The sequence below is a fragment of the Gopherus flavomarginatus genome, chromosome 11 (assembly GCF_025201925.1).
Source record: "Gopherus flavomarginatus isolate rGopFla2 chromosome 11, rGopFla2.mat.asm, whole genome shotgun sequence".
NCBI lineage: Eukaryota > Metazoa > Chordata > Testudines > Testudinidae > Gopherus > Gopherus flavomarginatus.
This window is the reverse complement of record NC_066627.1, coordinates 9216371-9234169: the sequence shown is the minus strand read 5'-3', so window position 1 is coordinate 9234169 and position 17799 is coordinate 9216371. Positions and strand designations below refer to the sequence as shown.

Sequence of the window (17799 nt, the reverse complement as noted above, 5' to 3'; positions counted from 1 at the left end):
CATGACCCTGGTGCAACTGGCCAGAGAAAGGATCTGAGTCCCCACCCACTTACCCAGAGGCCTGCCTGACTCCAAGGACACTCTTTCTACTCTGATGTGTGGCAGAGTCTTCATAACCCCAGGAATCCTGGGGGGCTTGACCCCCAATCTTGTTGTTCTCACTTGAAAAGGGCTACAATGTCCCCACTCTGGGGTACTCTGGGCAATTCCCTGACCCACTCATCATTGCATTGCATTGCTTCAAGCAAATACAATTTATTACCCAGCAATTAATGTAAAACATAAGGAGAGATTAAAGAAAAACACGTCACCCTGTTCAGTGGTGCAGGGAGATCACAACCAGCGTCTCTGGAGTGTCAGGGCAGGTCACAGTCCCTCCCTCACATGTCCCACCTCCTTCCCAGGTCCTGGCTGCGCTGCAGGGACACCACGGGCCGGACACTTGTTCTGGCAGTGGCCACATGCTCTAGGTGACAGGACCCTTGTTCCCAGTGTCAGCCCCCATATAGGGGATATGATTCCCCCACCCCCGAAGGTCTGGCCTGCAAGGCCTCTTGATTGGTGGCATCTCTTTGTGCTGGGCCTTGTGCTCAGGGTCCCTCTCACTCTCCCAAGCTGCTCATTGCAACCACCTCCAGCCCCAGTGCTGCTGCGGCTCTGCCTCCAGCTCCCTGGGCTGCTCCTCTGACCTCTCTGGCTCTGCTTGCTGCAGCTCTTCTCCCAGCACAGATCTGCTCCCTGGGCAGCTTCTGTGGCTCATGCTGCTCCGGCTCAGTTCCTAGCATGGATATGCTTTGGTTCTCCCTGGCTGGCGCAGCTCTTCTCCCCGCCTCTTCTCGGGCTCCTGCTTTCTCCTTAGCTGGGTCCCACTCTGACCCAGGTAGTTCCAGCTCACACAGATGATGGGATCCCCTGCCCTGGTGACTCCCTCATTACACTGCCTGACCTGTCAGTCGGGCTAACTTTGGAGCTTTGGCCTCTCCCCATTGCCCCTGGGGACTATCAGTGTTAGGGTCCTGATTTCCTATTGATCCTTCCCCCTTCTATTGGTCCTTGGAACTAGCCAACCAAAAACCCACTGAGCTTTAGTAAGGGGCCAACAGTCCCTTACACGAGCTGGCCCCATGAAGGTCACCGATGTGCAGAGACAGCAACACAAGCTGGTGCCATGGTGTAACGAGCAGCACTCAGGACTCTAAATTCTGCAATCTAAGTTCAAATCTCAGTGGGACCTTGTGGCAAACCCCTGGAGCTCACAGTGTTCAACTTCCCTGTCTTCAGCTGTGCAAGAGCAAATCTTTCTCCTCCTGCTGGGTGACTTGCCCTCTAGAGCCTGGTTGTGATGGCCACAATGGGTTGGGGCTCTAGAACTTACTACCCAGGTTGCTGATTCCTGTGGTTTGACCAGATGGTTGGGATTCTCACAGCTTTGCCTGATGCCCACAAGCTTGGCCATTTTGCTTGCAGCCACATGTTGCCTCTTGTCCACATGGCACTTGAAGGAAGGAGTGCCAGGGCCAGGCTTAATAGTCAGGGCTAGGCAGGATGGAGGAAGAGTCCCAGGCTGGAGCCCAATGCACCTTTCCTACTCTGGACACCTACAGCAGAGGCAGCTGGTGCTGACAGCTCCAAGGGAAGGCTTAAAAGCTACAGAGCAACTGAGGGAGGGGCAAGAGGAGGGGAGGACCATGCTTATACATGGCCAGCAGACAGCCACAAAGACACCCGGCCAGCCTGCTCTCTGGCATGCCAAACCCCCACTGAAGACGTGCTTAATACACTCAGTGATCAGGAGGAAAACCTGCTTAGCTTGGAAGGAAGTGATGAAAAAGAGCGAGTGAAAAAAATAACCAGCGAGAGAGCGAGAGCGAAAAGAACGTGAAAGGCAGAGAAAGAAATAAAGGGAGAGAAAAAAATAGAAAAAGAAGGAAAGAAAGGAAGAGCATGAGAGATAGAGGGGAAAAAAGAAAGCAAGAACAAACAAGCTAGAGAAGGAAAGGAATGAAAAAGAAAAGACAGTTACTCACCTTTGTAACTGTTGTTCTTCGAGATGTGTTGCTCACATCCATTCCAGGTAGGTGTGCGCGCCGCGCGTGCACGTTCGTCGGAAACTTTTTACCCTAGCAACTCCAGTGGGCCGGCAGGTCGCCCCCTAGAGTGGCGCCGCCATGGCGCTCGATATATACCCCTGCCGGCCCACCCGCTCCTCAGTTCCTTCTTGCCGGCTACTCCGACAGTGGGGAAGGAGGGCGGGTGTGAAATGGATGTGAGCAACACATCTCGAAGAACAACAGTTACAAAGGTGAGTAACCGTCTTTTCTTCTTCGAGTGATTGCTCACATCCATTCCAGGTAGGTGAATCCCAAGCCATACCTAGGCGGTGGGGTCGGAGTGAGAAGTCGCGGCATGGAGCACTGCAGATCCGAAGGCCGCATCCTCTCTTGACTGCTGGACCAGGGCGTAGTGGGAAGCGAAGGTGTGGACCGATGACCAGGTCGCTGCCCGACAGATTTCCTGGATGGGCACACGGGCGAGGAAAGCCAGCGACGACGCCTGCGCCCTGGTAGAATGCGCAGTCACACGGCCCGTAGGAACATGGGCCAGCTCATAGCAGGTCCTGATACAGGACGTTACCCATGAGGATAACCTCTGCGAGGAGATAGGAAGCCCCTTCATGCGGTCCGCTACTGCCACGAAAAGTTGGGGGGATTTGCGGAACGGTTTGGTCCTCTCCACATAGAACGCGAGAGCCCTACGGACGTCAAGCGAGTGGAGCTGTTGCTCCCTGCCTGAAGAGTGAGGTTTCGGGAAAAATCCGGGAGGAATATCTCTTGGTTGATGTGGAAGGTCGAGACCACCTTGGGGAGAAAGGCAGGGTGTGGCCTCAGCTGCACCTTATCTTTGTGGAAGACTGTATACGGGGGGTCTACCACGAGAGCCCGGAGTTCTGACACCCGCCTAGCTGAGGTGATAGCTACTAGAAAAGCAGTCTTCCAAGAGAGATAGAGTAGGGAGCAAGTAGCTAATGGCTCAAAGGGGGGCCCCATGAGCCGAGATAACACCAGGTTAAGATCCCAGGTTGGAGCAGGGAGACGGACGTTAGGGTATAAACGTTCCAGCCCCTTCAGGAATCTAGTCACCGTCGGGTGGGAAAAAACGGAGCGGCCATCCCCACCCGGGTGAAAGGTGGAGATAGCTGCCAGGTGGACCCGCAAGGACGATATCGCCAGGCCCTGTTGTTTGAGGGACCAAACATAGTCTAAGATATTGGCCACCGAAACTTCCATAGGGTGGAGACCTTTCTCCACGCACCAACAGGAGAAACGCTTCCACTTGGCCGAGTATGTCGCTCTAGTGGAAGGCTTCCTGCTGCCCAGAAGTACCTCCCGTACCGGGGTGGAGCAGCGCAGTTCAGAACCGGTCAGCCACGCAGGAGCCACGCCACTAGGTGCAGCGACTGCAGGTCCAGGTGACAGAGAGTCCCGTGTTCCTGGGTAATCAGGTCCGAGTGAAGGGGCAGGGGAACTGGGTCGGCTATGGCCAGGTCCAGCAGCATGGGGTACCAATGTTGCCTGGGCCACGCCGGGGCTACCATGATCACGCGAGCCCTGTCCCTGCGCACCTTCAGAAGGACCCTGTGGACCAGTGGGAACGGGGGAAAGGCATAGTACAAGTGGGTCGTCCACGGAATAAGGAAGGCATCCGCTATAGACCCGGGCTCCCTGCCCTGAAAGGAGCAGAACGCCTGGCACTTCTTGTTCCCCCCGGACGCGAAGAGGTCCACACGGGGATAACCCCACCTCTGGAAAATTGAGAGGGCGACGTCCGGGCGAAGGGACCACTCATGTGACAGGAAGGATCTGCTCAGGCGATCCGCCAGCGTGTTCCGTACTCCGGGGAGGAAGGAAGCCGTGAGGTGAATGGAGTGGGCTACACAAAAGTCCCATAGTCGCATCGCCTCGTGACATAGGGGAGAGGATCTGGTGCCGCCCTGCTTGTTGATATAGTACATGGTCGTCGTGTTGTCGGTAAACACCGCGACACAACGACCTCGAAGCTGGTGACAGAACGTTTGACAAGCAAGGCGGACTGCTCTCAACTCCCGCATGTTGATGTGCAGCTTCACCTCCTGCGGGGACCACAGGCCCTGTGTTCTCAGGGTTCCCAGGTGGGCCCCCCAGCCGAGATCTGAGGCATCCATTGTTAGGGACACCGAAGGCTGAGGTGGGTGGAAAGGGAGCCCCGCACACACTACGGACTGGTCTAGCCACCAGCTGAGAGAATCTAACACCCCCTGGGGGATTGTGATGAGCATGTCTAGTGGTTGCCTTGCCGGCCGGTAATGTGCGATGAGCCACAACTGGAGGGGCCTCATGCGGAGCCGAGCGTAACCGGTCACAAATGTGCATGCTGCCATGTGGCCTAACAGGGTTAGACATGTCCGTATTGATGTCAAGGGGGCTGCCCGCAATCGCTGAACGATCGCCGACAATGCCTGGAACCTCGGTAACGGCAGAAGAGCCCTGGCCACGGTGGAGTCCAGGACGGCCCCGATGAACTCCACCCTCTGCGTGGGGAGCAGGGTGGACTTGTCTATATTGATCATGAGGCCCAAGGTAGCAAACAGGCTGGTGATCTTGCGGACGTGGCTGCAAACCTGTAGCTCCGACATGCCCCGAATTAACCAATCGTCCAGGTAAGGGAACACGTGGATACGACTGCGCCGGAGATGTGCCACAACGACTGCCATGCATTTTGTAAATACCCTCGGGGCCGTAGAAAGGCCAAATGGGAGGACTGCAAATTGATAGTGAAGGCGGCCCACCATGAATCGAAGGAAACGTCTGTGGTGTGGCCAAATGGCAATGTGAAAATAAGCGTCCTGCATGTCAAGGGCGGCGTACCAGTCTCCCGGATCCAGGGATGGGATAATGGTCCCCAGGGATACCATGCGGAACTTCAACTTCACTAGGTATTTGTTGAGCTCTCGCAGGTCGAGGATAGGCCTGAGGCCTCCCTTGGCCTTGGGGATCAGAAAGTAGCGGGAATAAAACCCCTTGCCTTTCTTGTTTTCCGGAACCGCCTCTATAGCTCCTTTGTTGAGGAGCGTCTGTACCTCCTGTCGAAGGAATTGCTCGTGAGAGGGGTCCCTGAGGAGGGACGAGGAAGGGGGGCGGGAAGGAGGAAACGATATAAACTGCAGGCGGTATCCCGTCTACACCGTGCGCAAGACCCAGCGGTCCGATGTTATTTGGGTCCACGCCGGGAGGAAAAACGAAAGGCAGTTGGAAAACGGGGGGGAAGGATCCGTGGGGGAAACTGTTACTGCGCCCTCGGGCGCACCTTCAAAACGAAGGCTTGGGTCCAGGAGGGGGCTTAGAGGAGCTTTGATTCTGCCCCCCCTGGTTCCCCGAATGCCTACGCCTTCCATTCCTGCCACGGCGCCTATTGAGGTCCTGCCGTTGGCGGAACTGGGGGTATGGCCTGCGCTGCTGTTGCTGCTGTGGCCGGAAGGGTCTGCGCTGCGTTCCCAGCATGTGCATCCCGAGTGAGCGCATAATGACCCGATTGTCTTTGAGACTCTTAAGTCTGGGGTCTGTCTTTTCTGAAAACAGGCCCTGGCCTTCGAATGGGAGGTCCTGGATGGTATATTGGAGCTCCGGTGGAAGGCCAGAGACCTGAAGCCAGGAGATACGGCGCATCGTTACCCCCGAGGCGAGGGTGCGGGCAGCCGAGTCTGCAGCGTCCAAAGAAGCTTGCAACGAGGTTCGTGCAACCTTCTTGCCCTCGTCCAGAATGGCCGCAAATTCTTGGCGGGCCTCCTGTGGCAACAGCTCTTTGAATTTGTCCGCTGCCACCCACGAGTTAAAAGCGTATCTGCTGAGCAGGGCTTGTTGGTTTGAAACCCTGAGCTGAAGGGCCCCAGCTGAGTAGACCTTGCGGCCAAGGAGGTCCATACGTCTGGCCTCCTTGGATTTGGGGGCTGGAGCTTCCTGCCCATGACGCTCCCTCTCGCTCACCGACTGCACCACCAGGGAACACGGTGTCGGGTGGACGTGGAGGTACTCATAGCCCTTGGAGGGGGCCATGTACTTCCTCTCGACGCCCCTCGCCGTAGGGGGGATGGAGGCCGGTGACTGCCAGATTGTATTGGCGTTGGCCTGGATCGTCCTAATGAAGGGTAGGGCGACCCTGGTGGGAGCATCAGACGAGAGGATGGTGACGATAGGGTCCTCGATCTCAGAGACCTCCTCGGCTTGCAGGCTCAGATTCTGAGCTACTCGCCTAAGGAGGTCTTGGTGCGCCCTGAGATCCAGCGGAGGAGGGCTACTGGAGGAGGTGCCAGCCACCGCTTCATCAGGGGAGGAGGATGAGGAGACCCCCGGCAAGAAAGTGTCCAGTGGGGGGTCCCCCTCAGCCCTCGCCTCTGTCTCAGGAGCAAGAGCAGGGTCTTGCTGCTTGGATCCTTCCTCTCCATCCGGGGAGGGAGGGGGGCAAGACAACGAAGCCTCCGGCACCCTGTGCTCCGTCGTTGCAGGCCTAGCAGGAAGCTGCTGGGGGCCCTGGGCTTGATGGTATGCCCAGGGGGTCCAAAACCCCCACTGCTGCGGACCTTGGTCCTGTTGCGGAGGGTCTTGAAACAATGCCGCCTGCCTGTCGGTGCCCAGCGCATACACGCTGTCTGCTTGAGAAGACACTGACGGCTGCCTAGAAGGCCATGGCGGGGCCGACCCCGGCTGGTAAGGGTCTGCACGGGTCAGCACCGAAGATCTTCTCGGTGCCGGGGATCGGAACCGGGAGTCATAGCGGTGCCGGGATCGGGACCGGGTTCTGTCTCGGTGCCGGGATCTGGAACGGTACCGGCCGCTGCTTCGGTGCTGGGATCGGGACTGGGACCTGCCACCGACGCGGTGCCGGGAGGTCGACCGGGACCGGGACCTGCCACCAGCTCGGTGCCGGGAGGTCGACCGGCACGGCGAGTGACGGCGGGACTGGCTCCTAGAGTCACGGTGCCGGTATCGACGGCTGGAGTCAGACCGCGACCGTTTGGAGGTCGATCAGTGCTGCGAGTGCGACCGGTACCACCGAGGGGAGCGGTGCCGGGACTGCGAGCGGCGGCGGGATCTTGAGCGACCGTGGCGTCGGGACCTGGATCGCGAGCGCGAGTCCCGAGACGGTGCCGTCATCATGGGCTTGCCTCTAGATGCGACCTGCACCGGAGGTACCGGGGGTGGCAGCTGAGTAGACTCAGTTAGGGCGATAAGGTCCCGTGCCGAGGCGAAGGTCTCCAGAGTGGATGGGACCAATAGCTCAACCCCAGATCTTATGGGGAAGCTTGGCGGCACCGGACTCGATGGACCCACCAGGCCCGGAGTCGACGGTGCCGGTGGTGCCGCGGCCGATGTCGATGCCGGGCGCTCCAATCGGGTCTGCCTGGCTGGAGTAGCAGACGCTGACGGTCTCGCCTCTGCACCCGGTGCCGGGGAAGGTCGGTGCCGGGGAGTCTTCCCGGTGCCGGTGCGATCCGGTGCCGGCGCCGAGATCACGGCCTGTGAAGCTGCCGGGTCAAGTGCCGCCTCCATGAGGAGAGTCCTGAGTCTTTGGTCTCTCTCCTTCTTTGTCCTGAGCTTAAAAGCCTTGCAGATGCGGCACTTGTCCGACCTGTGCGATTCCCCCAGGCACTTCAGACACGCGTCGTGGGGGTCGCTGGTAGGCATAGGCTTCTTACAGGCCGCACACTGCTTAAAGCCCGGCGAACCAGACATGAGCCCGGTGCCGGGAAGGGCTACAGCCCAGACCGGCGAACAACTATCTACAATACTATTTACACCTAATTACTTAACTAACTACACTTAACGATCTAACTAACAACTGTAACAATAATGGTAGTTAACAAGGAGAGCTAGGGACGTGGAGGACAGCTATGCCACGCTCCACAGTTCCAACGACCGACACGGCGGTAAGAAGGAACTGAGGAGCGGGTGGGCTGGCAGGGGTATATATCGAGCGCCATGGCGGCGCCACTCTAGGGGGCGACCTGCCGGCCCACTGGAGTTGCTAGGGTAAAAAGTTTCCGACGAACGTGCACGCGTGGCGCGCACACCTACCTGGAATGGATGTGAGCAATCACTCGAAGAAGAATGAATGAACCACAAGCGCTAGCTGAAGCTGGAATGGGACAATCAGAGAAAGGAAAGACTGACCCGTTAAGCAAGGTTGCACCCCAGATTCTCCATGTTGGGGGCACAGGCCCCCTATTTCCATCCTGGCCCTGCTTGGAGGGACCATGCATAGGTGCCTATTGGCACTCCCATGCTCTGTGGAGGGGGGAAAGGCCCCCCATACCCTCAGGGCAGCTGAAAGCGGGTTCAGGCCCCAGTGAAAATTTTTTTCAGGCCCCCCAGCAAGGTGGATCAGCTAAACAGGGCAATGAAGCCAGGGAAACCAGGCCCTGCGGCATCTTCTGAACTGCCAGGCCCCGGTAATCTGTATCGGCTTTCCCCTTGCATGGTAATGGTGGTGCACTCACGCACTGCCACGCCTTTTAGTATCATGACTATTTATCTGTACAAAAGCAGCACCTACAGAGAGCGGGGCAGACTCAAACCCCTGTTATGCCAGGGGCTGCACAGACACAGAGACAGTCCCTGCCCCAGCTGAGATCAGGGCCTCGTTGGGCCAGGCGCTGCCCAGACACAGCGAGAGATAGGCCATGTCCCAGAGAGTTTAAAGCCTCCATACCCAAAAAGTGGGAGGAGAAACAGAGGCCCAGGGTCACACAACAGCACTAAGAGTAGAATCCAGGAGTCCTGGCTACTCTTGCTCTAACCACTAGACCCCACTCTGCTCCCAGAGATGGGGCTAGAACCCAGGAGTCCTGGCTCACCAAAAGGGGGGGAGTGGGGTCTAGTGGTTAGAGGAATGGAGGCTGGGAGCCAGGACTCCTGGGTTCCATTTCCAGTGCTGGGATCAGGCACCAGCGCTCCAAGCATGTGCTTGGGGCAGCACTTTCCAAGGGGTGGCACTCCATCCCCTACCCCCCCTTTTTTGGGGGGGAGGCATGGAAAAACCCAGGAGCCAGCCCTGAACCAAGATGTTCCCTGTCAGCTGAGGCTTTCAGGCTGAGCTGGAGCTGACCCTGCAATTCTGGCTTCAGTAAGAAGATGGCGCTCACGGCAGCCTGAAGTGCATAGGCTGGACTGCAGTTCAGGCTGCCCTGCGGCTGGAGAGCCAGAGCGTCATCCCCTGTAGGGCGGCTCTACGCACCAGCAAAGCAAGCACCTGCTTGGGGCAGCCCAATTGCAAGGGCGGCATGGGAGCTGAGAACCAATAGGGGGCTCTGGGAGCAGTAGTTTCTTGGTTAGCTCCCTGCCTATAGAACCAGCCCTGGAGCAGGGAAAGAACTACATTTCCCAGCATTCCCTTGGCCACTACCAACTGGAAAGGAAGGAGGGGGACCTCATGCGGCAGCCTGCTGTGAGTGGAGAGTTGCACTGTGAATGGCAGGGAGACCGTATTTTAACATTCAGAAAACAGGACACCCCAGGGGGAGGGAAGCCCCACCCTGCCCCCATCCACTCCCTCCGACCCACCCTGCCCCCATCCACTCCCTCCGACTGCCCCCCATAGAAACCCCAACCCATCCAATCCCCCTGCTCCCTGTCCCCTGATCACCCCCTCCTGGGAGCCCTGCCCCAACTGCCCCCGAGGACCCCACCCCCTATCTAAGCACCACTGGTCCATGTCCCCTGATTGCCCCCTCCCAGGACCCCTGCCCCTAACTGACCCCCAGGACCCCACCCCCTATCTAAGCACCACTGGTCCTTGTCCCTTGATTGCTCCCTCCCGGAACCCCTGCCCTTAACTGCCCCTTGGAACCGCACCCCCTAAGCCTCCTTTCTCCTTGTCCCCAACAACCCCCTCCTGAGACCCCCCTAACTTCCCCCCCAGGACCCCACCCCCTACCTGTCCCCTGACAAACTCCTGGGACTCCCATGCCTATCCAACCGCTGCCTGTCCCCTGACTGACCCACAAAAGCTCTGACCCATCTAACCCCCCTTTCTCCCTGCCCCTGACTGCCGCCCGGAATCTTCACCCCATCCAACACCCCCTGCTCCTTGACTGCCGCCCGGGAACCCCATACCGCTTCTCCAACATCCCAGCCCCCTTACTGTGCCACTCAGACCAGCTTGTCTGGCTCCACGCAGCTCCAGACACGCTGCTGCATACATGCTGCCGTTCTCCCCCGCAGAGCCCACAGCCCTCCCCTCCCCCACACACACCCCCAGCACCTGCCTTCCAGATCTGAACACCTCAAAATTCAGGAGTGCTCAAGCTCAGTGTGGGCAGCTGGTACTTCATTTCTCCCAAAACAAATATACTGATCCACTGTAATTTCCTGTAGAAAAAGTAGGATGAAATTGAGCAAGAAATGCTTCCCCGTGGTTATTAGGACTGGAATTGCTATTCTCAACAGCCATTGCCTTTTTTTGTTTGTTTGTTTAAAAGGAAGACAGTGATATTGCATTGGGTGCAGGTGGAGGTGGGGGAGAGCCCAGGGCTGGGGCGGCAGGAAGTGGGGGGGGCACTGGTGGGGAGGCACCCAGGGCTGCGGCAGCAGCGGGGTGGAGGGAGGACACTGGTGGGGGGGAAAGGGGAAGCAGCGCTGGGGAAGCAAGGGGTGTGTGGGGGGGTGAAAGCCCAGGCCTGGGGCAGCAGGTGGGTGCGGGGAGGGATGACTCCAGGGCTGGGACGGGGGGCAGACATGTTTTTTGCTTGGGGAGGCAAAAAACCTAGAGCTGGCCCTGATCCCATGATTAGGGGGCTGGAAGACAGGGCAGGGGGCGAGGCTGCCTGTTGGATGAGGGGACCGGGTGGGACAGGCGTTTTGGACAGGCCATCCTCCCATCAAAGGAGGAAGAGCCCAAGAGGGAGGGCTGGGCAAGAAGCTACAAGCAGAGAAAGAAGCAGAGCAGGCAGGCAGCTCCCCTTAGAGCAAAAGAAGGGATTGGTCCAAGCCCCCCCAAAAGCAGATTAGAGAGCAGACCAGCTGCAAAAAACCAGGGAAGGTCAAGAAAGCACAGAACCTTGTAAGCCACAGGTAAAATTTCAGAGCTGAGCTTTGCTTTTTCTCTGTTGGCCCCATCATCAGGGGGAATGACAAAGATGCCAAGAACTACAGGGCCTGCAGAAAAGAGCAGTCACACAGATGAAAAACTGCTTTTGTCAAAACCAACCACACAGCTGCATGCTGTGCCAAGCATACCCAGTCTACTGACCAACACTCCCCAAAACTTTTATTTTTCTGTCTTTTCAACCAATCAGGAGAAAACATGAACATAGTCCCCTATTACCACAAATTGTGTAGTCAAGCTTCCTACATTTAGGAAAAGTACAGGGGTCAGCCCACCCACAATACAATGGATGAGCCTCATCCTGAGAAACCCACCTTCATGATTATGGTATCTCTCCTACCAAGTAAGTAGGAGCTCCTACTACCCAGCCACCACCCACCCTCACTCTCCCCAGAGTTATAAGACACGGGGCGGACCGCCGCGCCCCAACCCCCGGCCTCACCCACACCATCCCTCACTGCTGACAGCTGCCCCGCCGCGTCCCCGAGGCCCCTCCCTTCTCCACGCCGAGCTCCCGGTGCCAAAGTCGGGCCCTGCTGGGCAGCCTGCCTCCACTCCCACAATGCTCTGCTCACACACAGATCTGCATACACGCTCATGCAGCTCCGCCCCTCTGCTCGGGACCCTCCCCCTGCCTGCCAGGGCCAGGGCTCTTGCTTGCCCTGTAGTGGTAGCCGGGTCCAGTCCCAGGCATCCAGGCTATCAGAGAGACGACATGGACCACCTGCTGCTGGGGAAAGAGTGCAGCTTGCATTTTGCTGCTCTCTCTCCCCACCGGAAGTTGGTCCAATACAAGAACGACCTCCCCTGCCTTGTCTCACGTCAGTTTTTCCTCAGTGCAGAAGGTCGGGTGTTGTCAGCCACTCTCCAGAAACTGGAAGGCCACTTCGTTCCTTTTGTTACCTGCCAAGTAAGGCTGAGTGCACTGGCAGGCAGCGCCGTCTGAAGAAGTGGAACATTGGACAAAAGACCAGGGCAGAATATAAAAATATTGCTCAGGCAGACAGGAGTGAAATCAAGAAGGGCAGCTCATAGACTCATAGACTCATAGGTCAGAAGGGACCAATCTGATCATCTAGTCTGACCTCCTGCACAAGGCAGGCCACAGAACCCCACCCATCCAATTTTATAACAACCCCTATCCCAGGACCGAGTTATTGAAATCCTCAAAAATGGTTTGAAGACCTCAAGCTGCAGGGAAACCACCAGCAAGCGACCCGTGCCCCACGCTGCAGGGGAAGGCGAAAAACCTCCAGGGCACCTGCCAATCCGCCCTGGAGGAAAATTCCTTCCCGACCCCAAATATGGCGATCAGCTAAACCCTGAGCATGTGGGCAAGAGACACCAGCATGCTTGGAGTTGCAGCTAGAAAGAGATATTAAGAGTAACAACAAGAAGGGTTTCTTCAGATATGTTAGCAACAAGAAGAAAGTCAAGGAAAGTGTGGGCCCCTTACTGAATGAGGGAGGCAACCTAGTGACAGAGGATGTGGAAAAAGTTAATGTACTCAGTGCTTTCCCTCTTCCCTCCCGCCCCCCTCTGCATGAACAAAATCAGCTCCCAGACTGCTGAACTGGGCAGCACAGAATGGAGAGGAGGTGACCAGCCCCCTGTGGAGAAAGAAGTGGTTCGACACTATTTAGAAAAGCTGGGCGAGCACGAATCCATGGGGCTCCATGCGCTGCATCCAAGGGTGCTAAATGAGTTCTCGGGTGTAATTGCAGGGCCATTGGCTATTATCTTTGAAAAGTCATGGTGATCGGGGAAGGTCCCGGATGACTGGAAAAAGGCTAATGTAGTGCCCATCTTTCAAAAAGGGAAGAAAGAAGGAGGATCAGGGGAACTACAGGCCAGTCAGCCTCAACTCAGTCCCTGGAAAAATCATGGAGCAGGTCCTCGAGGAATCAATTCTGAAGCACTCAGAGGAGAGGCAAGTGATCAGGAGCAGTCAGCATGGATTCAGCAAGGGCAAGTCACGCCTAACTAACCGAATTGCCTTCTGTGAGGAGATAACTGGGTCTGGGGATGAGGGGAAAGCAATGGAGGTGTTACTCCTTGACTTTTATCAAAGATTTTGATACAATCTCCCACAGTATTCTTGTCAATAAATTCAAGAAGTATGGGCTGGATGAATGGACTATAAGGTGGACAGAAAGCTGGCCAGGTCATCGGTTTCAGCAGGTAGTGATCAATGGCTCCACGTCTAATTGGCAGCCGATATTAAGCAGCGTGCCCCAAGGGTCAGTCCTGGGGCCAGTTGTGTTCAACATCTACATTAATGATCTGGAGGATGGCGTGGACTGCACTTTTAGCAAGTTTGCAGATGACACTAAACTGGGAGGAGGGTAGATACACTGGAGGGTAGGGATAGGATACAGAGGGACCTAGACAAATTAGAGGATTGGGCCAAAAAAAACCTGATGAGGTTCAGCAAGGACAAGTGCCCAGTCCTACACTTAGGATGGAAGAATCCCATGCACTGCTCCAGACTAGGGACCGAATGGCTAGGCAGCAGTTCTGCAGAAAAGGACCTAGGGGTTACAGTGGACGAGAAGCTAGATATGAGTCAACAGTGTGCCCTTGTTGCCAAGAAGGCTAACAGCATTTTGGACTGTATACATAGGGGCATTGCCAGCAGATCGAGGGACGTGATCGTTCCCTTCTATTCAACATTGGTGAGGCCTCATCTGGAGTACCGTGTCCAGTTTTGGGCCCCACACTACAAGAAGGATGTGGAAAAACTGAAAAGAGTCCAGCCTAGGGCAACAAAAATGATTAGGGGGCTGGAAGACATGACTTACGAGGAGAGGCTGAGGGAACTGGGATTGTTTAGTCTGCAGAAGAGAAGAATGAGTGGGGATTGATCACTGCTTTCAACTACCTGAAAGGGGGTTCCAAAGAGGATGGATCTAGACTGTTCTCAGTGGTACCAGATGACAGAACAAAAGGAGCAATGGTCCCAAGTTGCAGTGGGGAAGGTTTAGGTTGGATACTAGGAAAACTCTTTTTCACGAGGAGGGTGGTGAAGCACTGGAATGGGTTCTCCAGGGAGGTGGTGGAATCTCCTTCCTTAGAAGTTTTTAAGATCAGGCTTGACAAAGCCCTGGCTGGGATGATTTAGTTGGGGATTGGGTTGGACCAGATGACCTCCTGAGGTCCCTTCCAACCCTGATATTCCATGATTTTTAAGCTGTTCCCGTGTATCAAGGTGAGCTGCAGCTCAGCGAACTCCAAGGATCTGAGGCCAGCTACTTTGCAGGAGAGGCGGACCAAGCAGCAAGTACAACACGGGGTCGCATCCCGGCCGGCAGATAGAATCTCATGTCCAAGATCCCGGCTCCTGTTCCTTTGCAAAGTGTGTGCTTTTGCTCCAGATTTTAGCTGTGGGCCAAGTGCCCTCTAGCTTTTCGTCTGGGCTCTGTCCTCCATGCGCCTGGCCATCAGCGGGACTGTCTCAGGAGAGCAGCTTTCCCACCCCCGCCGCATCCCAATCTCCACCCAGCTGGGGAAGGAGCAGAGGCAGCCCGGAGAAAAGACTCCTTTGAGCCCCGGAGACGGCCGGAGCATCTTATTTGCATACCCACAGTGCATTGCCCACAGCAAAGCGAGTCCCTGGTCAAGGGGCTGGTTTTGCTGCCTGTGTCCCCGGTTCCCATGATCCAACTCGGGCTGTCAATCTGGTCAATTCCATTTCCTCTAAAAGCTAGCGCTTTAGCGGGCTGTGAGAGTACTCACCCTGACCTGTGGTAGCATAGGCGGTTGCCACCACAGCGCCTCTGCAGGGTGTTCTCTGTACTCTGCTTTCTCTTCAGTTTGTATAAATCTTTTATTAAAGATTTCTGTGGAGAGGAGCATTTATGAGTTTGTACCCAATTTTTTGAGGCTTTGCTTTGGCAAGGCTGTTCCCTGTTGTGAAAAAAACAGAAAGCAGTACCTGAACTGGTGTCAGTGGCTTAAGCTTTTCTATTAGTGTATGAAAACAACTCAGAGCTCTGAAAATGACTTTTTGGGATTTTCTGCCTTTTTTTTTTGAGCTCATCGTGTTAGTGAGATGGCTTGTTAGCTAGCAGGGAACTGTTCTGTGATGTGTATTCTGCTGGCTTTTTTGGTTTTGTAAGTTTTTGGTTACCACGGTTGAAGAGCAGCGAAGAAATGCCTTGTTGTTTGTGTTAAGGTTTGGTTTGTCCTAAGAGGGTATGGTTTGGAGTCATTTGTAACTCTTGGGTTAGTTATTGGCAACAGCTTATTATTGGGCCCCTGAGTTGAAAGGCTGCTCTTGCAGATTTTAATTTGTCATTGTTGGAAGGTCAGTTAAAGAGCTGCTTTCTTAATCAAGTCCGTGAGGGTTCTTACGCCGCCCTCCATAATATACCTTCCAGAAGGTGATTGCATGGTTTCCCTCATCTCCCCACAGAAGAGAAATTGTCCATCCCTTTCCTGTTGGGAAAACACCAGTGTTTTCAAAGGTTTTGCCCAGATGAGGGATAGTTCATAGGAGCAGAAGAAGAGGAAGGTTGTGGCCCTTTGAGTCAGATTCCTAGCATTTAAGGCCAGAAGGAAGCAGCCGATCACCTCAGAGGGACTAAGGGGCACCAGTGCCCCAAATAGCGAGGAACTGCTTTGATGCAATTGACTGTATGTTTGAGATAGTTGTGTGGGAAGGAGCAGAAAAAAACATCGGAGCTGCGGAATAGCACTTGCATAGGCTTTCTTTGGCTACGTCTACACTACAGGATAAATTCGAATTAGCTTAAATCGATTTTATAAAACAGATATTATAAAGTCGATTGTGTGCGTCCACACTAGGCACATTAATTCGGTGGTGTGCGTCCGTGATCTGAGGCTAGCGTCGATTTCTGGAGCGGTGCACTGTGGGTAGCTACTGTAAAATAATGAGGCCAATAACGTCGATTTTCAGCCACACTAACCCTAATCCGATATAGTAATATCGATTTTAGCGTTACTCCTCTCGTTTTGTAGGAGTACAGAAATCGATTTAAAGAGCCCTTTAAATCGATATAAAGAGCAGTGTAGTGTGGACAGGTGCAGCGTTAAATCGATTTAACGCTGTTAAAATCGGTTTAACAGCGTAGTGTAGACCATGCCTTTGCCCTGGTTTGCTGTAAGAGTTAAGAGTGAGAGATTGGTAGTCACAGGTCAGTGGGTGGATTTATGGAAATTAGAAGTCTAGAGGGGAAACCAGCAAGAGGAAGGCATCTGCAAGACTTGTCTGTCTTTGAACAGAATTGTGTGTTAAGGGTTCTTGCTTTGAATTCTTCCACTGGAGTCATTTTGGGGAAGTGAGTCAGTCTCACGTAGACCTCCCTAGTTATGGTGTTTGTTGCGTATCTGGGAGCTTGTCCTGGTGAGGTAGAAATGGGTGGGTGAAGGGGTGTGTGTGCGTGGCAGACTGTTAGCATTGCTTTTTAGTGCTCAGATCAAAGCATGGTGTCTGTTGGGATCAGTGTAATCTGTCATATGTCGTTACTGTAAGAACTGTATATTAGCTTTATTTTTGAAATGAGGGGGTTAGAACACAGGAGCTTGTTTTGTTTTGTTTTGCATCAACTTGGTATTGTAGTGTTTCTAGAAACACTGTATCTTTTTTAGGGGAAAACCTTCTGGTTAGAAAAACAGAAAAGGGTTGAACTGTGATGATCTTTCTATCAAGCAGATTTTTTTGAAATAGCAGAAACATCTGGTGTCTTTAGTGTTTTTGTTTCTTTATGATAAACACATTACAGTTATGGTTTCTTGGGAAGTGTTTTGTGAGTCTGCAGATGTGAGAGGTTCTTCTTTGTCTTGCTAGAGAATTATTTAAGAAGCTGGACTCCTTCTTTCTCCTGTGAGTCTTTTCAACAGTATGAGGGACAAATGCTTTCCAGACTCTGAGTCTGTTGGGGAGATGGTTGTTTTTTTGTTTTTGTTTTTCTTGGGGTGGGAGCTTGGTAATATTTGAGATTACATGTACATCAACAACTGCGTGAGTTGCAAAGACTTCTCCCCACCCGACCGATGTTCTATGTATCTTGGTTAGTAAGATCGAGACAAGGCACTAGGTGTCGTGCTGCACCCGGCACACAGGGACCCCAATCCTGATTTTTTCCCCCCAAACCTACTGTGATCTAAATGCTAAATAATTCTTCCAATTATTGCCACCCTCACTATTGGAAAATGCCCAAAATCACGACAGTGGCTTACAAATCATGAGGATTCTTTTTTTAAAAAATGTCAGGTGGGTTTATCTATCTTTCCCTTCCGGTTTTCTGAACCAGGCAAGCTAGAAACTTACCTTTCTAGTGCAGCCAGAGCCCCAGAGAGCAGGAGCCCCCGGCGACAGGGGCTGGCAGGCAGTGGGGTTCCTCACGGTTGTGTATTCCACACTTTGATCTCACCCACCAAGTATCAAGTGTGATCTCCTCAGGCACTAGAACAGCCTTAACATGGAGTCACAGACAGCCCCCTTGGCACCCTGACTCTATCTTGACACTCAGGTGTAGTAGAAGCTGCTGTAACATGCAAACTCTGTATGTCTGTCATGGTATAATTCCCCACTCTGAACCTTAGCGTCCAAAAGGTGGGGTACCAGCATGAATTCCTCTAAGCTCAATTACCAGCTTAGTACTTGTAGCGCTGCCACCAACCAGGAATTCCAGTGCCTGG

At 54.4% G+C, this 17799-nt stretch overlaps 1 non-coding gene and 1 pseudogene across 1 annotated transcript; one reads left to right on the top strand and one right to left on the bottom strand.

Annotated features, from left to right (window-relative positions):
* Nucleotides 1-11323: 11323 nt before the first annotated feature.
* On the bottom strand, nucleotides 11324-11487 carry LOC127032005 (U1 spliceosomal RNA). Its single transcript, XR_007768703.1, has one exon. It is a non-coding gene; the product is annotated as a U1 spliceosomal RNA (small nuclear RNA).
* A 3441-nt stretch (nucleotides 11488-14928) lies between these two features.
* Nucleotides 14929-15037, top strand: LOC127032006 (uncharacterized; annotated as a pseudogene).
* Nucleotides 15038-17799: the final 2762 nt, after the last annotated feature.